This window comes from Kogia breviceps, chromosome 3 (assembly GCF_026419965.1).
Source record: "Kogia breviceps isolate mKogBre1 chromosome 3, mKogBre1 haplotype 1, whole genome shotgun sequence".
NCBI classification, from domain to species: Eukaryota; Metazoa; Chordata; class Mammalia; order Artiodactyla; family Physeteridae; genus Kogia; species Kogia breviceps.
Window position 1 is genome coordinate 140,566,822 of NC_081312.1, and position 15,163 is coordinate 140,581,984.

Below are 15,163 nucleotides of genomic sequence, written 5' to 3' on the forward strand. Positions count from 1 at the left end.
AAGGCAGACAAGAATTGGATGAGTCAAAATCTGACATGGTGATATGGAGGTGTTATGGGTTTGGCTGGCCATGACCTCTTGAAACAAATGGTGCTCATAAAAATACTTCAGACCTCAGGTAGATGTAGTCCTCTGGTCCCATAAGCAGTGCTTTGTTTGCTAGGTCACTTAGTACACCTTGGGCTTGTAAGCTGAACTCCAAATTTTACAGGAAAGTTACTAAATACCTCTTAAGTGCCTTGAAGAGTTTGACCTCCAAACGTGTGCTTTGGTGTGGTTGGAGAAAAACAAAAAACAAAAAACAACTTTGATCTGCAGCAGGAATGTAATTTGGGAAAGTATACACGATATCTGTTGCCTGAATCTCTCCAGCCTGTCTTTCTCCCTAGACCTGAGCTGTTGTGCACTGGAGCCCATTCGAATTACCACTTGCCATGCTGCTTCTGACGTGCCATTTCCCAAGTCCTCACTTTGGAGAAAAGAGGATCTGGCTGTGTTTCCACAGCCGAGCAGAGCCCCTCCAGCTTTAATTTTCTGACAAAGCAGCCAGGTGTGTCTTCTGACAGGACTAGCGGAGTAACTGAAAGGGTTCAGAAGTTGTTTAAAAAATACTTCTTGACAGAAAGATCACATTGATTGCCTTGGAAAAGAATGATATGATGAGGAGGTGTCTCCCATGAGGGTCAGAGTCAGGCGTGTTCTCCTGTCACAGGGACAGGAGATAATCTGTGCTCTCAACGATGCATCTCTGGGCTTCCCTGGTGGCGCAGTGGTTGGGACTCTGCCTGCCGATGCAGGGGACACGGGTTTGTGCCCCGGTCCGGGAAGATCCCACATGCCGCGGAGCGGCTGGGCCCGTGAGCCATGGCCGCTGAGCCTGCGCATCCGGAGCCTGTGCTCCGCAACGGGAGAGGCCCCGACAGTGAGAGGCCCGTGTACTGCAAAAAAAAAAAAAAAAAAAAAAAATTACTGGCCAGATGTGTGATTGAATTCTAATGCCGTTGTTGCTCATATCACTTCATGGAGATCTTTTCTTTAGCCTAATCAACCATGATGAGCTTTCAGCAGCAGGTGAGAAAAGATAAGCAGGCAACAGAAGACAGAGAAGTATCCCAAAGTCACTTTTTATTGCCATGGCTGGGAGTTCAGAGTCCAACACTGTGTCATAGCCAAGCTGCCGCCACTCTCTGGGATATGGGGAGGGGAGCATGGAAGGAGGGGGAGTGAAGGCAACACACTCAAAAGCCAGAGGGGACCAGAGGAGGATGACACGGGTGTCGGGCCAGCGTTTTACATGGGCCAGCATCACTTCCTCGATTTCTTATCTATTTGATGGTTTTCCAAGGAGAGAGGGAGGTGTAGTCTCCCGCTTGCCCTTTAAGGTTTCTTCCCACCCCCTCTTACCCCCATCTGAAGACTGGAGAATCTCCTATATAAGAGCTTTAGAAAGCCCTAACCTGGATTAGGTGGGGCAGTTGGAGACTTCTAACAAATATTTATAGGACCTATCATGTGGCTGGACACTGCTTGTCACCAGTCCTGCCCAATCACATTTCAAGAGGCTCTACCAACAAGAAATTCCCAGTCCTGTTTCCAGCCAAAGAATTAACTGACCCAGGAGTATCAAGTTGAAACCTGTCTTTCATGACCGAGGCTGCCATTTCTTCTCCACTTAGACACAGGTTACACCTGGACCATCTACACTGTGGACTACCTGGGATGAGACCTGTAGTCCCAAACTCTATAATAGACGCCCCTCCTGGCATTTCCATGGAAAGGAAAAATCTATCTTTAAAATCATGAAATCAGTGCCTGGCCTCTGTATCTCTGGAGAATTTCCCACCAGTTCATTCTGCCCCATTCAGGTACCTGACAACTCCTTAGACAAAGGTCACTGGAAAATGGTTTCTGTGGTTGTGTTGGGAACCTGCAATTTTATGGTCATTCCAGCCAAAATGCTGAGAGTTGATGGGTTCCTTTTCCTAGACGTGGCAAATTTTCTGAAGGACGCCACCATCAAAATCCAGGTATCCTCTGCTTTTCAAAAGTTCAGCTTATGCCAGTTAACTTTTACGAAAGACCTATATTAGTACTTGTTTTCACTAACCAAAAGAAATCTGAAGAGGATTTTCTCTTTTAGGGAGAAGGGTGAAAAGTGAAAATAGTGTTCAGTGTTTGTTTTGCAGTGAGCCATTATAGAGGCAGCGTGTACCCCTGAGCACGGAGGGTGGCCCCACCAAGCTCCTTCCCCGGGAACCACACTCAGCATCCTTGCGTCAAGCCGCCATAACTTCAAACTGTCTATGAGCATCTGTGCTTTCCCGCAGCTTCTTTTGCCTACCCGTTAGCAAGATGTGTCCAAAGGCAGCTGCTTCTTCACTTTACGCCATCTCGGTTTTCGAAAGATTTCATAGGAATGCTCTACTTTCGGATAGCGGGGGAAACCTTGACTGTAAAATAGCAGGGATGCATAATGGAGCAATTCAGTGTGAGGTTGACAGTAATGAAACTGGAACGCCCATCACGTTCGGCATGCGTTCTGGACGGTTTCATTGTTGGAAGTGTGCTGTCTGTGCCTTCCCGGAAATAATCAGGTTGCCAGCCTGTGCGTGGCAGGCCATGGGGAAAGCAGCTCTTTCCTTAGTTAGATAGCAAGGCATGAAGTGCTCTCCAACATTTCCTCCACTCCTCTCTTCCTGGGTACTTTTCCCTGGAAAATGCTTTACTATCCAATTGATAAGGTCCCAAATGAAATTTATACATGAAAGAACAAAGAACTTCTCATAAAATGACACTAGAATCTTTTTTTCCCCCCAACACCCTTATGATACCTGTGAATGAACAGATTAGAAACGTGAGTATCGTGAATTTGGGGTTGGAAAGACGCCTAAAAGTTACCTCATCCAGCCCCTCATCTGCTGTGGAAATCCCCCTCACAGTGGCCACACAAGCAGGGCTGGTCCATGGCTCCACCTTTGAGATTCTTCTGCTGACTGTGGGCTTGCTCACGCAACAGAACAGTCGGGGTTGGAAGTGAACTTAAGCTAATGAAACAGCTTTCAGTGCATGAGCCCTCTCTAGTGATAACCGCTGCTTGCTTTTCAAGTGCTCACTATATGTGTCAGGCGCTGTGCTAAGAGCTCAAGTGCTTGACATGCACTAACTCATACACTATTCACAACAACCTCAAAGGGAGATGCTATTACTCCCACTTTATAGATAAAGATACTGAAGCTCAGTAAGCTGGCTGAAGCGCTTTTCCAGTTTTTTCACAGACACCTCCAGTGGCAGTGACAGGAACCACGCATCTCTTCTCTAAGCAGCTCCGACTCTCAGAAAGCGCTCTTTTATAAGGTGAGATGTGTCTCCCTGTAAATCAAGCAGTATGTATTTACTGAGTATTTGCTGAATTTCAGGCATGATGCCCCCATTTCAGATTCAGAGAAACAACGGGTTTTATTTGTGTATTTATATTTACCTCATTTGAAGGAATATTGGGGGCAAATTAAAAGGAAACTTCTGATATACAACAATGGCAAAATACAAGAGGGACCGGAGAAAGTATAAGTAAAATTGAAAACTATCATGACCAAATTAAAGAATATACTATACAGAGTATATGGAACAAAAAAGATGTTATCGGGCTTCCCTGGTGGCGCAGTGGTTGAGAGTCCGCCTGCCGATGCAGGGGACATGGGTTCGTGCCCCGGTCTGGGAAGATCCCACATGCCGCGGACCGGCTGGGTCCGGGAGCCATGGCCGTTGAGCCTGCGCGTCTGGAGCCTGTGCTCCGCAACGGGAGAGGCCACAACAGTGAGAGGCCCGCGTACCGTAAAAAGAAAAAAAAAAAAAAAAAAGATGTTATCGATTCATTTTGTGTTTGACCTGGCCTTCCTGGCAGCCAAAACAAAAGAGGAGACACTCTGTCAATTCACAGTTCTTAACATCAAAATGATCATCAAAATGGGATAGCTCTATTCCTGAGATTAAATAGTGAAAGAAATCTCATAGGGAACATTGAGAGGCTGACTTAGCTATAGGCTCAGCAGAATTCCTAAAAGATATGGATTAATCTACTGAGTGTGGTAGTTTTTGCAGCATCTTTTGTTACAACCCAAGAGCAGAGCATTAAAATAAATGTGGCAAACAGGGCAGTACAGGTCACATATGTAGCCTGTGGCCTTCAGTCCATATTCCCAGCCCCCTCCCAAAGCATAAAACATTGCCTCTGGCACAAAGGATCTTCATTATAGATCTCAGATATTGAAACATATAGACATGTCCGAGTCCCAGACTATAAATGTTAAGAGTGATAGAGAGCAGGAACTCTCTTGAGGTTCAGAGAGACAACCCATCACTGGGGGCTGAGCCTTAAAGGGGCCATTTCTAGGATGGGTTGGCATTTGGACTGAGCTGGACTGAACAAGCATTGGGAACGAGATGGATGAAAGATGAGTCAGGCTGAATGTGGCTGATTTGATTTATTCCTTTTACTTAAACTGTGTTGTGCCTCACTTTCATGTTTCTGTGGAGGATACTCACCCTTGACTCCAACTGGAAAGTGAAACTGCAAGGCGTTCGTGGGCTGTGGCCGAGGAACCATCAGCAATCCCAGTACCAATGTTTAGAGTCAGTCTCCTAAGGCAGATTTGGCTCCAAGCAGCAACCACAGCTCTGTTTTCATAAAGTAATTTCACTTATTTGCCCCAGTTAATATTAATAAGCCCAGGGCTACATGCTTCTACTTATCAGAGCACAAAGATAATAGAAAAATGGAATGTTCAAGCTGAAATAGACCTTGGAGATCATCTCGTTCAACCTCCTCACTTGACAGATGAGGAAACAGAGGTGCAAGGAAGTGGAGGGCCAGGTTTCAGATTTACAGACTGGCTGGAACCCAGTTTCTCTGACCACTGGACCTGTACATGGTTCATCAGGTCTGTCTGACATCTTCCTACCTCATCTCTGAGAACTAGAGTGTGGTGGAAAGAGCACTGGACCAAGCAGTGGGAAAACTACGATTGAAACATACCTTCATTCATTTCATCTTGAGTTTCTCTAGCCTCTTAATTTCTCCCCACAACAGCAAGCTCATTGTGAAAATGGATGCCTGATACCGTTCCCAAAGGAAGAGATGCGATAAGGCCAAGTGTCCATGGTACTGGTAGCATAGCATCATGGCCCTTTTTTAAAATTTTTATTTTATTGAAGTATAGTTGAGTTACAATGTTGTGTTAATTCCTGCTGTATAGCAAAGGGATTCAATTATACATATGTATATTCTTTTCTGTTATGGTTTATCATAGGATACTGAATATAGTTTCCCATGCTATACAGTAGGACCTTGTTGTTTATCCATTTTATATACAATGGTTTGCATCGCTAATCTCAAACTCCCACTCCTTACCTCCCCCCACTCCTCCCCCACCCCACCCCGGCAACCACAAGTCAGTCCTCTACGTCTGTGAGTCTGTTTCTGTTTCGTAGATAAGTTCATTTGGGTTATATTTTAGATTCCGCTTGTAAGTAATATCATACGGTATTTGTCGTTCTCTTTCTAGCTTACTTCACTTAGTACCATGGTCCTTTTGAATCGGCCCAAACTTGGGACAAATGCAGTGCCGGCGGTACTTAGTGGTCTGTGACTTTGAACACATATTCTAGCTTTGGTCACCCTAAGCTTCACTGGACTGTTCCAATTACTGAGTGAGTAAATATATACAAAGCACAAGTACAAGGCCTAGCACTGAGATGCTCTTATTATGCTCCTGCTTCCTTCCTTCCTGATAGATCACATGTAAGTCCGTGTGTATCTCTAAGGCACATGAATCATCCAGAACTCCATGCAGTCAGAATGTAGAGTGAACTAATGTTTCTAAGTTACTTACCTCTTTCGACTAAGTCAGCCTGCGAGTCTCATTTCCATTTCTCTTCAACTATCCAAACATCCATTTTCACCTACATGGAACCTTCTACTGGCCCAGGGACAAATAAATCACATTTTGAGTGGTCCCAGGACAATTCAGCTTTACAGAGAAAGAAAGGATGGCAACATGAAGGACATTCGCTGTGTTGGGCTGTCGCCAGGTCCCCATCGGAACCATGAAAAATTATGGCCAATAAAATAACATTTTTCAAAATGTGACACTACCCTTCAATTTATCTTGGGCAATAAATGGATTTTGAAGAGAATATTTGAGGCGAATTCATTCTTCAAGCACTCAACAACACATCAAAAATGAATTGCATTATTAATTTATAGTAGCATCATTTTTTTTTTCTCTCAATAGTCATCTTTACAAACTCTGGTGTAAATTTTCTCTTTCTTTTAAAACATCTCAAAATATTAGCATGTGAACCGCCCCCAGCATGACACCCAATCCTCTTCACCTCCTCCTACAAATACAAAAATGATTCCGATTGGTTGGCATGCAGAATCTTCTAGCCATCTTTTCGTGATAATGAAGAGAATAAAAACAAAAGCAGGTCACATTGATTGAGATTGACTGTCTTCCAGATAGTATTCTAAACAAGTTTAACTACATTATTTAACCTTCCCAACAATCCTGTGACATAGGTGCCATTCTTTTTTAAAAAATAAATTTATTTATTTATTTTATTTTATTTTTGGCTGCGTTGGGTCTTTGTTGCTGCGCGCGGGCTTTCTCTAGTTGCAGTGAGTGGGGACTACTATTCCTTGCATTGCACGGGCTTCTCGCTGCGGCGGCTTCTCTTGTTGCAGAGCACGGGCCCTAGGCACACGGGCTTCAGTAGTTGTGGCTCATGGGCTCTAGAGAGCAGGCTCAGTAGTTGTGGCACACGGGCTTAGTTGCTCCGCGGCATGTGGGATCTTCCCAGACCAGGGCTCAAACTCGTGTCTCCTGCATTGGCAGGCGGATTCTTAACCACTGCGCCACCAGGGAAGCCCCTGTAGGTGCCATTCTTTTTTTTTTTTTTTTTTTGTGGTACGCGGGCCTCTCACTGTTGTGGCCTCTCCCGTTGCAGAGCACAGGTTCCGGACGCGCAGGCTCAGCGGCCATGGCTCACGGGCCCAGCCGCTCCGCGGCATGTGGGATCTTCCCGGACCAGGGCACGAACCCATGTCCCCTGCATCGGCAGGCGGACTCTCAACCACTGCGCCACCAGGGAAGCCCTGTAGGTGCCATTCTTATGTCACTTTTATGTGTTAGGAAACCGAGGCAGAGAATCCTTTCCTAAAGCAAAAAAAAATAAACAAACATCATCCCCATCTATGAGGTCTCATGAATACACGTTTCCTAGACCAGATTTGCTTAAATCAGAATATGTTTGGGTGCTATTTCTTTTATTTGACTCAAAATGTAATTATCATCTTTAACTGTTTCCAAGTCTAAATAGTGAAGAGCAGAGAAAAATTAAGTACCTATTGAGCTAAGACCAACACAACAATGTCTTTGGAAGGGAATTATCTCTCTTTTATTTTAAATGAATTATACCATTGGGTTACTTGCCTATGTTTTAGTGTTAAGATAACCTTACTATGACATAGTGTTTTGATTGTATTGCTCCTGGAGAGTCAGGACTCCTGGGCACCAGCCCTGGTTCTGTCACTATTTGTGCCATATCAGGTATGTCACTTCATCTTTCAGAAAACTGAATCTCAGTTTTCTCAATTGTGAAAGATGAATGCTACGATCCCAACATTCCCAGAGGTTTATAATGACCACAGGGTAGATCCAACTAGCTGTTTACAAACTCATCATGAAGATGATGAGGAGAAAACCACCCATCTTTAATGCACAGTCATCAACCTTCAAAACTCAGCGTTGCATTTCGACCTGTCTGGAGGGAGAACAGTATAATTGGACTGCAGAGAGGAAAAAGCCTGTATGAAAGCTTAATAATAACAATAATAAAAAAAAAATGCATTCCTGAGGTATCACAACACTAAAAGCTCATTAAGATCTCTGTCCCAGCTATTACATTCCTAATTGAACAATTACCCAAATAGATGTACAATACAATCGTGACTCTAATTAAGGCTTCAACCTCAGAATCTAGTGAAAGCTCATACAGTTCCTGCTTCCCCTTTAAAAAGCTGTTCTGGGCAAGCTTTGGGAAGAGAAACTGTCCTATTGTGACTTCACTAAAATAACATGAAAACTGGGCTTCCCTGGTGGCACAGTGGTTGAGAGTCCGCCTGCCGATGCAGGGAACACGGGTTTGTGCCCCGGACCGGAGGGATCCCACATGCCGTGGAGCGGCTGGGCCCGTGACCCATGGCCGCTGGGCCTGTGCTTCCGGAGCCTGTGCTCCGCAACAGGGGAGGCCACAGCAGTGAGAGGCCCGTGTACCACAAAAAACAAACAAACAAAAAATAATAACATGAAAACTCATACAAGTTACTCTTTTTGTTTCTTTTCCTACTGCAAAGCACACCTCTCACTGTCCACTTCTTTCAGTACCTTTTGTTTCTTTGGTGGAAGAGGATGCAGTTTGCCAACTCCAATGGTGCCTGCCATATCGCGGTCAGCATTTTTCTACAGTGCCCTCTTCCAGCAGTGCCTTGGTCTGCAAGACTGTGGGTCTGAGAGAGTCCTGTCTTGCCCTCTGAAGCAAAGCTCTCTCCCTATTGGATAATTGGTTTCTTGCCTATGTTTTTTTATTTTTATTTTTTGAGGTACATGGGCCTCTCACTGCTGTGGCCTCTCCCATTGCGGAGCACAGGCTCTGGACGCGCAGGCCCAGCGGCCATGGCTCACGGGCCCAGCCGCTCCACCACATGTGGGATCCTCCCGGACTGGGGCACAAACCTGTGTCCCCTGCGTCGGCAGGCGGACTCTCAACCACTGCGCCACCAGGGAAGCCCTCGCCTATGTATTGGTTTTGCTTTCTCTTGCCGGATTGTCCTTGCCCATATATATATCTCAGCAAAGAATTTTAACAGATAAACAGTTTTGAGTTTCTCTCTACTTTTCCTTCTTCCCTCTGTCCTGACCTTTACAGGGAAGACAGATGCCAGGACCCATAGGAGGGAACCTTGGGAGGGGTAAAAATCATGGGCTGCCTTTGAATAAGGGAGAGTCCACAGGCTTAGAAAATCCTCAAAGAGGTTTAAGGTTTGTACATAGAAGATATTCATAAAATGCTCATTTCCTGTCTCTCTGGGCTGGTCACCTTCCATGTTCATGGAAGTTGGAATAGTCATCAGCTGGACCCAAGATGAAATCTAGAGTGAAAATAATTTAGTTGACCACCTCCATGAATTGTTTTCCTTCCTTCCTAAAACTAAGGAATGGTTTTGAGGTCAGCTTAGTATACCTGTTAAGTAGAGCCCAGAGACCTAAAATTCCTTAAGATCCTCTGTCCTCTTCAGTCTGAGTGGTGTAGCCTTCTGCAGGGCCACTTAGATCAAGGAGAGTCTAATACACCAGGATACTTACTGTCAAATTACGTAAAGAGGAAGGCGGTTTAGAGAGATGCTTCATTCCTTGGAATTTCAAAAAAGGATTTCTAACACTTTAAAAGTGAGGAACAGCTGCCTTTTGCTTGCCTCCCAACTCCCAGCATGGTATAAGACAGTTCACATTTCAACCCTGCACATACTAGCCATGTCACATTACAGCAAGCCACCAACTACCCAGGGTGACTCTGAGAGCCCGATGAGTAAACACTTATGAAAGTGCTCTTAACTAGAAAGGTGTCTTACCAATGTAAGTGGTTGAGTCTAGAAACATACCCAGCTCCTCTACTGGGAATTGATTTACAAAAATTAAGCAGGAAGCACATTTTTCTGAGCTGTGTGATTGGCATTATTAAACTACCTCTGTTACAGATGGTTGACCTCTTTATCAACTCTGATATGCATGTGATTTCCTCACGAATTTTCAGTTCCAGTAAGGACATAGCAGTGGAATGGTGTCTTTGGGATCTAGTTTTATTGTTGGCATCCTCAGTTGCAACCAACAGGTCTTTTTTCAGGGACTCAAGCTGGAGCATAATTGTTAAGGATATATCCCTAAGGACCATGTGTTCATCATGTGCCCAGTAAATATACCTTGAATTAATAGCTTTGATATCTGTACCAGATATTTTAGAATTTTGTACTTCGATAATACTTAATAGCATGTCACAGTTTGGGGAATTTAGGAGATTAAGCTGAAGACTTTGGCTTTACTGTTTGGATTTCAACAATATCTCCACATCTCATGGGGCCATAGCTGTGGGTTGCTGTGTCTTGAACCATAGATTGGCTATCGTCTTCTGGGGCAGAAGGCACTGCTTAGGTTGTTGCTTCCTTAACATTCTGGCAAACACTTCCACTATTTTTAAGGCACAGTATAGTTCATGCCTATTTGTGCTGGACTTTGGGTCGAATGGCCTCCGTTTACCTCGGATGGTTTGACTGAAAGCCTTTATTATTGAAACCTTGAGGTTTGGCACATTCTCAAAGGTGTCAAGTTTCTCTTGCAACTTTTGACCTTTGATGCTACACTTAGATTTTCCATTGATGAGCAAATGATGCGTCTGCTGTTAGAGAAGTGACTGTACTCTCTTGGATTGGGTTATACGGCAAACTCTAACCGGTGATCAACACATTTAGAATGGTTTGAGAACACAGATTTGGTTTCAGTCCCCAGCTAAAGGTTTGGATAATAATCTGAACTGGACTCGTCGGATCTCGATCCGGATCATTGAATTTGCAGCACAAAGCTCAAAACCTTGAGAGGGAAGACTCTTGACATTTCTGTTCATGCCAGCTTCCCATCAGGAAGTTCAACGAAATGTCCTCAGGCCTTTTGGCACATCCGGTTCTGTTCCAGGTCCAGGTTGTGGTTTCTTTAAAAGTAGTAGGTGTAGGTGGTAGGTACATGGTACATGGAAACCGGCCACCAAACTCTGCAGAGTTAACGTTTTAGAACCACTGCAGGCCTAGGAGAGAGGGCCAAAGGATTTGCATTCCCTTAACCCTTTGTTGTGTCCTCTTGGAAGAGAGAGAACTTCATCGGGAATGATTGGTTGCTTCAGGTACATTATAGAAACACTGATCAAGTGTTCCCCACCCCATCCCATCCAGTGTCTTAAACTTGAATGTGGCTGTGTATTACCTGGGTATCTTGTGAAATGGAAGATTCAGATTTAGTAGGTCTGGGCGGAGCCTGAGATGACACTTCTCACAAGCTCCAGGTAATGTTGATTGTGCTGGACCATAAACTGTGAATATTTTTGAGAAGCAAAGCCCCATTTTCAAAGCACTGTGCCAAGTGTAGGGAACACAAATGTGAATAGAAGCCAGAGACAAGGCTGTCACCTTTAGGCAACCACCTGGTGGCCGGGAGACAGCCAGGTAAACGGTATTCGTTCCACAAGTACTCAGGGCAGAGACTGAGCTGAATGGAGCCCAGGTGGGCTCTGAACTGGGCCTTAGAGGTGAAAAGGAGGAGACCAGGTAGGAAGGCCGGGAAAGAATATCTTAGGCAGAAATAAGAACCTGGGTAAGAAGAGAAATCAAATACAAGCTTGTCATCTTTCTGCAGAGGAGACCTCTAAAATAGTGCCCAGCTCATTCCCAGGCCTGGGCGGGGTGGGGGAGGGGGGAGGAAGCCTATGAAAGCACAGAACCTTCCTGTGGCAAGTAGGCAAAATCGCTCACATCCAAGGGCACCAGGCTGTCCTTCTGCTGTGCGGTATAATGAGAGCATTTGAGACGTGGCATCGGCAGAAGCACCAAGCAGAGGGGATTGTGAACCAGCTGAAGCTGTGAAGAAGTCCAGCCCCATTCTCAGCACTGTTTGCCACCTTGCTATTATTTCTTGTGGATTTTTTACCAAACGGATGTTTTGCTTTTGGCTTTTTTTTTTTGGTGTATTTTCTTCCTCCTTTCCTCCCTCTCCGCCTCCCTTTCCTCCCTTTCTCCCTCCCTCCCTTCCTCTCTTATCTGAAAACTCAGAGTGAAGCTCAGGCAGAGTACACCCTCTCCCCAGGTTTTTTTCCTCTCCTTCCTGCGGTCCACCTCTGCTTCACTCCAATCCCACCATCCCCTGGAATTCCACCCAGAAATGAGAACAGTTGACATTGCACGTCCTTGCAGGTCTCTTCTCACATTTGAGCTCCACACCGTCCCATCAGACTCTCTGATCTGACACGGAGAGTCCAAGCATTGCAATCCAACAGATGCTCAGAAAAAAATCTCACCTGGTCTTTCTCTTTTACTGCGTATATCTGGCCTTGCCTGCCCACTAACCAGTAGGGTGGCCCAGAACATACCTTGGCCATACTGTATCAGCAACAATTTGCTTAGAAACTTACACAGCTCTCATTTTCAAGCCTTGCACTGGCAAGGCAAGTAATTAGGGCAGGAACCAGCATCCTTATCTGCATTTAACAGGTGGAAAAACTGAGGCCCAGGAAGCCACAGCTCCTAAGTGGTGATCCAAGGATATGAATACGTGTTCTGACCTTCTGTCATACACGATCCGGCCCTGCAGTAATCTTTAGTCTACCCTCACAGCAATCCAGGTTTCGAAGAGGCTGAGAGAGGCTAAAGAACTTTCCCGAGGTCAGTGAATTCCAAACTTAGGATGCAAACCCCACACTTTCTGATCTCAGAGTCCCCACTCTTACCCTGAGGCCATAGAGCTTCTTATATCATTCTGCAGTCCATTCGGCCTTCACTTCACTTCTCTGGGCCTTATTTTCTCATCTGTGAAATGGAGACGCTGTCTGTGATCTGTGAGACCTCTTCCCAGCTGTAATAGGCTGTGAAACCGGCTCGGAAACCAGAGTTCTTCGCTGCCAGCTTTTCTATTCAGTGCTAATCATTCTGCTTAATTATGTTTAACTCAGAGTGTGTTTCATCGCAGCTGTCAACACACTTCAGTTTGTCGCGCTGATGAAGTCGATAGCTGCATGATAGCACCTGTGTGCCATTTTGCAGGGTGTATTCAGCAGCCAGGCAGACCTTCTCCTTGGCTACATGCTACCATGTTCTGTCTTGATGCCAGCTTATTTCCTCTGTTTACACTGTAAAGAAACGGGCATACCTTCAGCTACAAATACCCGGAAAGCAACATCGGTAACTTTTGGCCGAGTGTAAACCACTGGTTGTATTCCAGAGTCTGGCAGGTTGTGTCGATGGGGTGCTCAAGGTGAAGAGAGCAAAGACTCATATATGACACATTACTTCCATGTTGAGGGCACAAGCAAAGAGAATTTCAGTCTCGGGCTTCTTCATGGTAACTCTGCCTCCTGGGTAGCTCCCCCTGTGATTGAAATCTCTGCCCATTGTTTCCCTTGAAGCTTCAGGGGGTGCCACCTTATCTGGAAAGCTCTCCCCCAACACGTTCCGTCTGTGCTCACACTTCGCCTGTATGTCCCTGAATTTCTATGCATCATAGCCCTTGCCCCACTGTAATGAAAATGTCTTTCATGATTTTTCTGGCTGAGGGTACCAGCCATAGGTCATTTACCCCTGGATGTATTCCCACTAAATGTTTGTTGAATGAAGAGTGAATGAATGAATGAAGCCATCACTTTCTCAGTGTTCAGATTAGGCATAAGATTTTCCTTTGTCTTTCTGATGTTCTTCCATTATTCCTCCTCCTTCCTCTTCTGGCAGATTTGCTCAAAGTTTATCCAATCACTTGATCTCTGCTCTGAGCCTTCTTCCAAGCTCCTCTATAGACAGAATAGCATCCCTTTTCCCTCTGTTTTCTTACCCCGTACACTCCTCTGATGGGCCAGGCTCTCTGTCCTCCACCTCTGAAATGATACCTCAAACTTTGCCAATTCACTGTGTTCTCTGGCCAGAAAAGGGACAGCACTTTCTCTGTTACCCTATTTGAAATAAACATGCAATTTCCAGGACTAGGCTGTCTTCACACTCTACAGGATACTCTGTTCTTTCCCCTCGATCCAGACACAATGTAAAATTCTGTACATATGTATTTTTCAAGTTGTAAAATTACCGATTCATTTGCATCAGTGACTTTTCTAAAATCTGTCTTTTTCAATTAATATTTTGGTATTATCTAGGGACCTTTCTTGTTCTAAAACAAAAATTTTTAAGTCAGTAACTCTGCAGATCAGGGATGGCTCTCCATTCAGGGGATCTGCTACCAGACCTTCTACCTTAATAGGTGACTTGTTGGTCGAAGGGAGACCTGATCAGTGACCTGGTCACCTGGTCAGTGTGAATACATAGGGCGTTATTGCCAGGGAGAGAGTTGGAAGGGAAATAAGATATTGAGTAGTGAGTGGCCTCTGGCGGGGTCTTCCTCCTTAAGATACAAAACCGACCATGTCACTTAATCGTGGCCTCAAGTGTGCCAGGAAGGTAGTCTTACCCGAGCTTTTCTCATCGTCTCCCATAATTTACTTATCCGCCTGACAGGTTTCCTGGGTTGGTGGTGATGATCTTCAGATCTTTTAAGGGCTGTGGTTGGTGAGGAGGAATCATGCAGCCATATTTACCTTCAGTGGGTTTAAGGATCTCTTGATATTTTGCTAAAAGTTTAAGATTCCCAGGCCCTTCATCAGGATTCCTGATTCAATATACATGGAATCAGCCCAGAAATCTGCTTTTTAGTTATTTGCAGTTCAAATTTAATACAGGAACAAGATTTTTTTACTCAGCAAACCTTGCAGAAGAATGAGTGATAAAATGTAAGACACCCCACGTTTGTCCTCCAAAGTGGAATTACAGTCTACCTGCACGACGGGAGAACCATGGCAGCGTAAATTCAAATGTAACTCTGAAATTCAAAAATTCAAAACAAACAAAAAAAACCCAAACATAACTCTGCATCAATTTCTGCTGGTACCCTCCTTCATAATTATATCACTAATTCTGACCAGTTCCACCAGGTGGAATTCTACTGTGCTGATTCTTAACTTTTAGGGGACAGGTTAGAGCAGAGTGGCAAAGACCCGTTGGAAAATCTGGTGAAGGCACAAACATCTTTTTTTTTTTTTTCGGTACGCGGGCCTGTCACTGTTGTGGCCTCTCCCGTTGCGGAGCACAGGCTCAGCAGCCATGGCTCACGGGCATAGCCGCTCCGCGGCATGTGGGATCTTCCCAGACCGGGGCACGAACCCGCGTCCCCTGCATCGGCAGGCGGACTCTCAACCACTGCGCCACCAGGGAAGCCCGGCACAAACATCTTAAGCCCTAAGTATGGATTCC

The 15,163-nt window shown here is 45.1% G+C and overlaps 1 protein-coding gene across 1 annotated transcript in view; it reads left to right on the plus strand.

Moving 5' to 3' along the window:
• RORA (RAR related orphan receptor A) overlaps window positions 1–15,163 on the plus strand; it is a 731,081-nt gene that overhangs the window by 351,795 nt on the left and 364,123 nt on the right. The window lies entirely within an intron of this gene.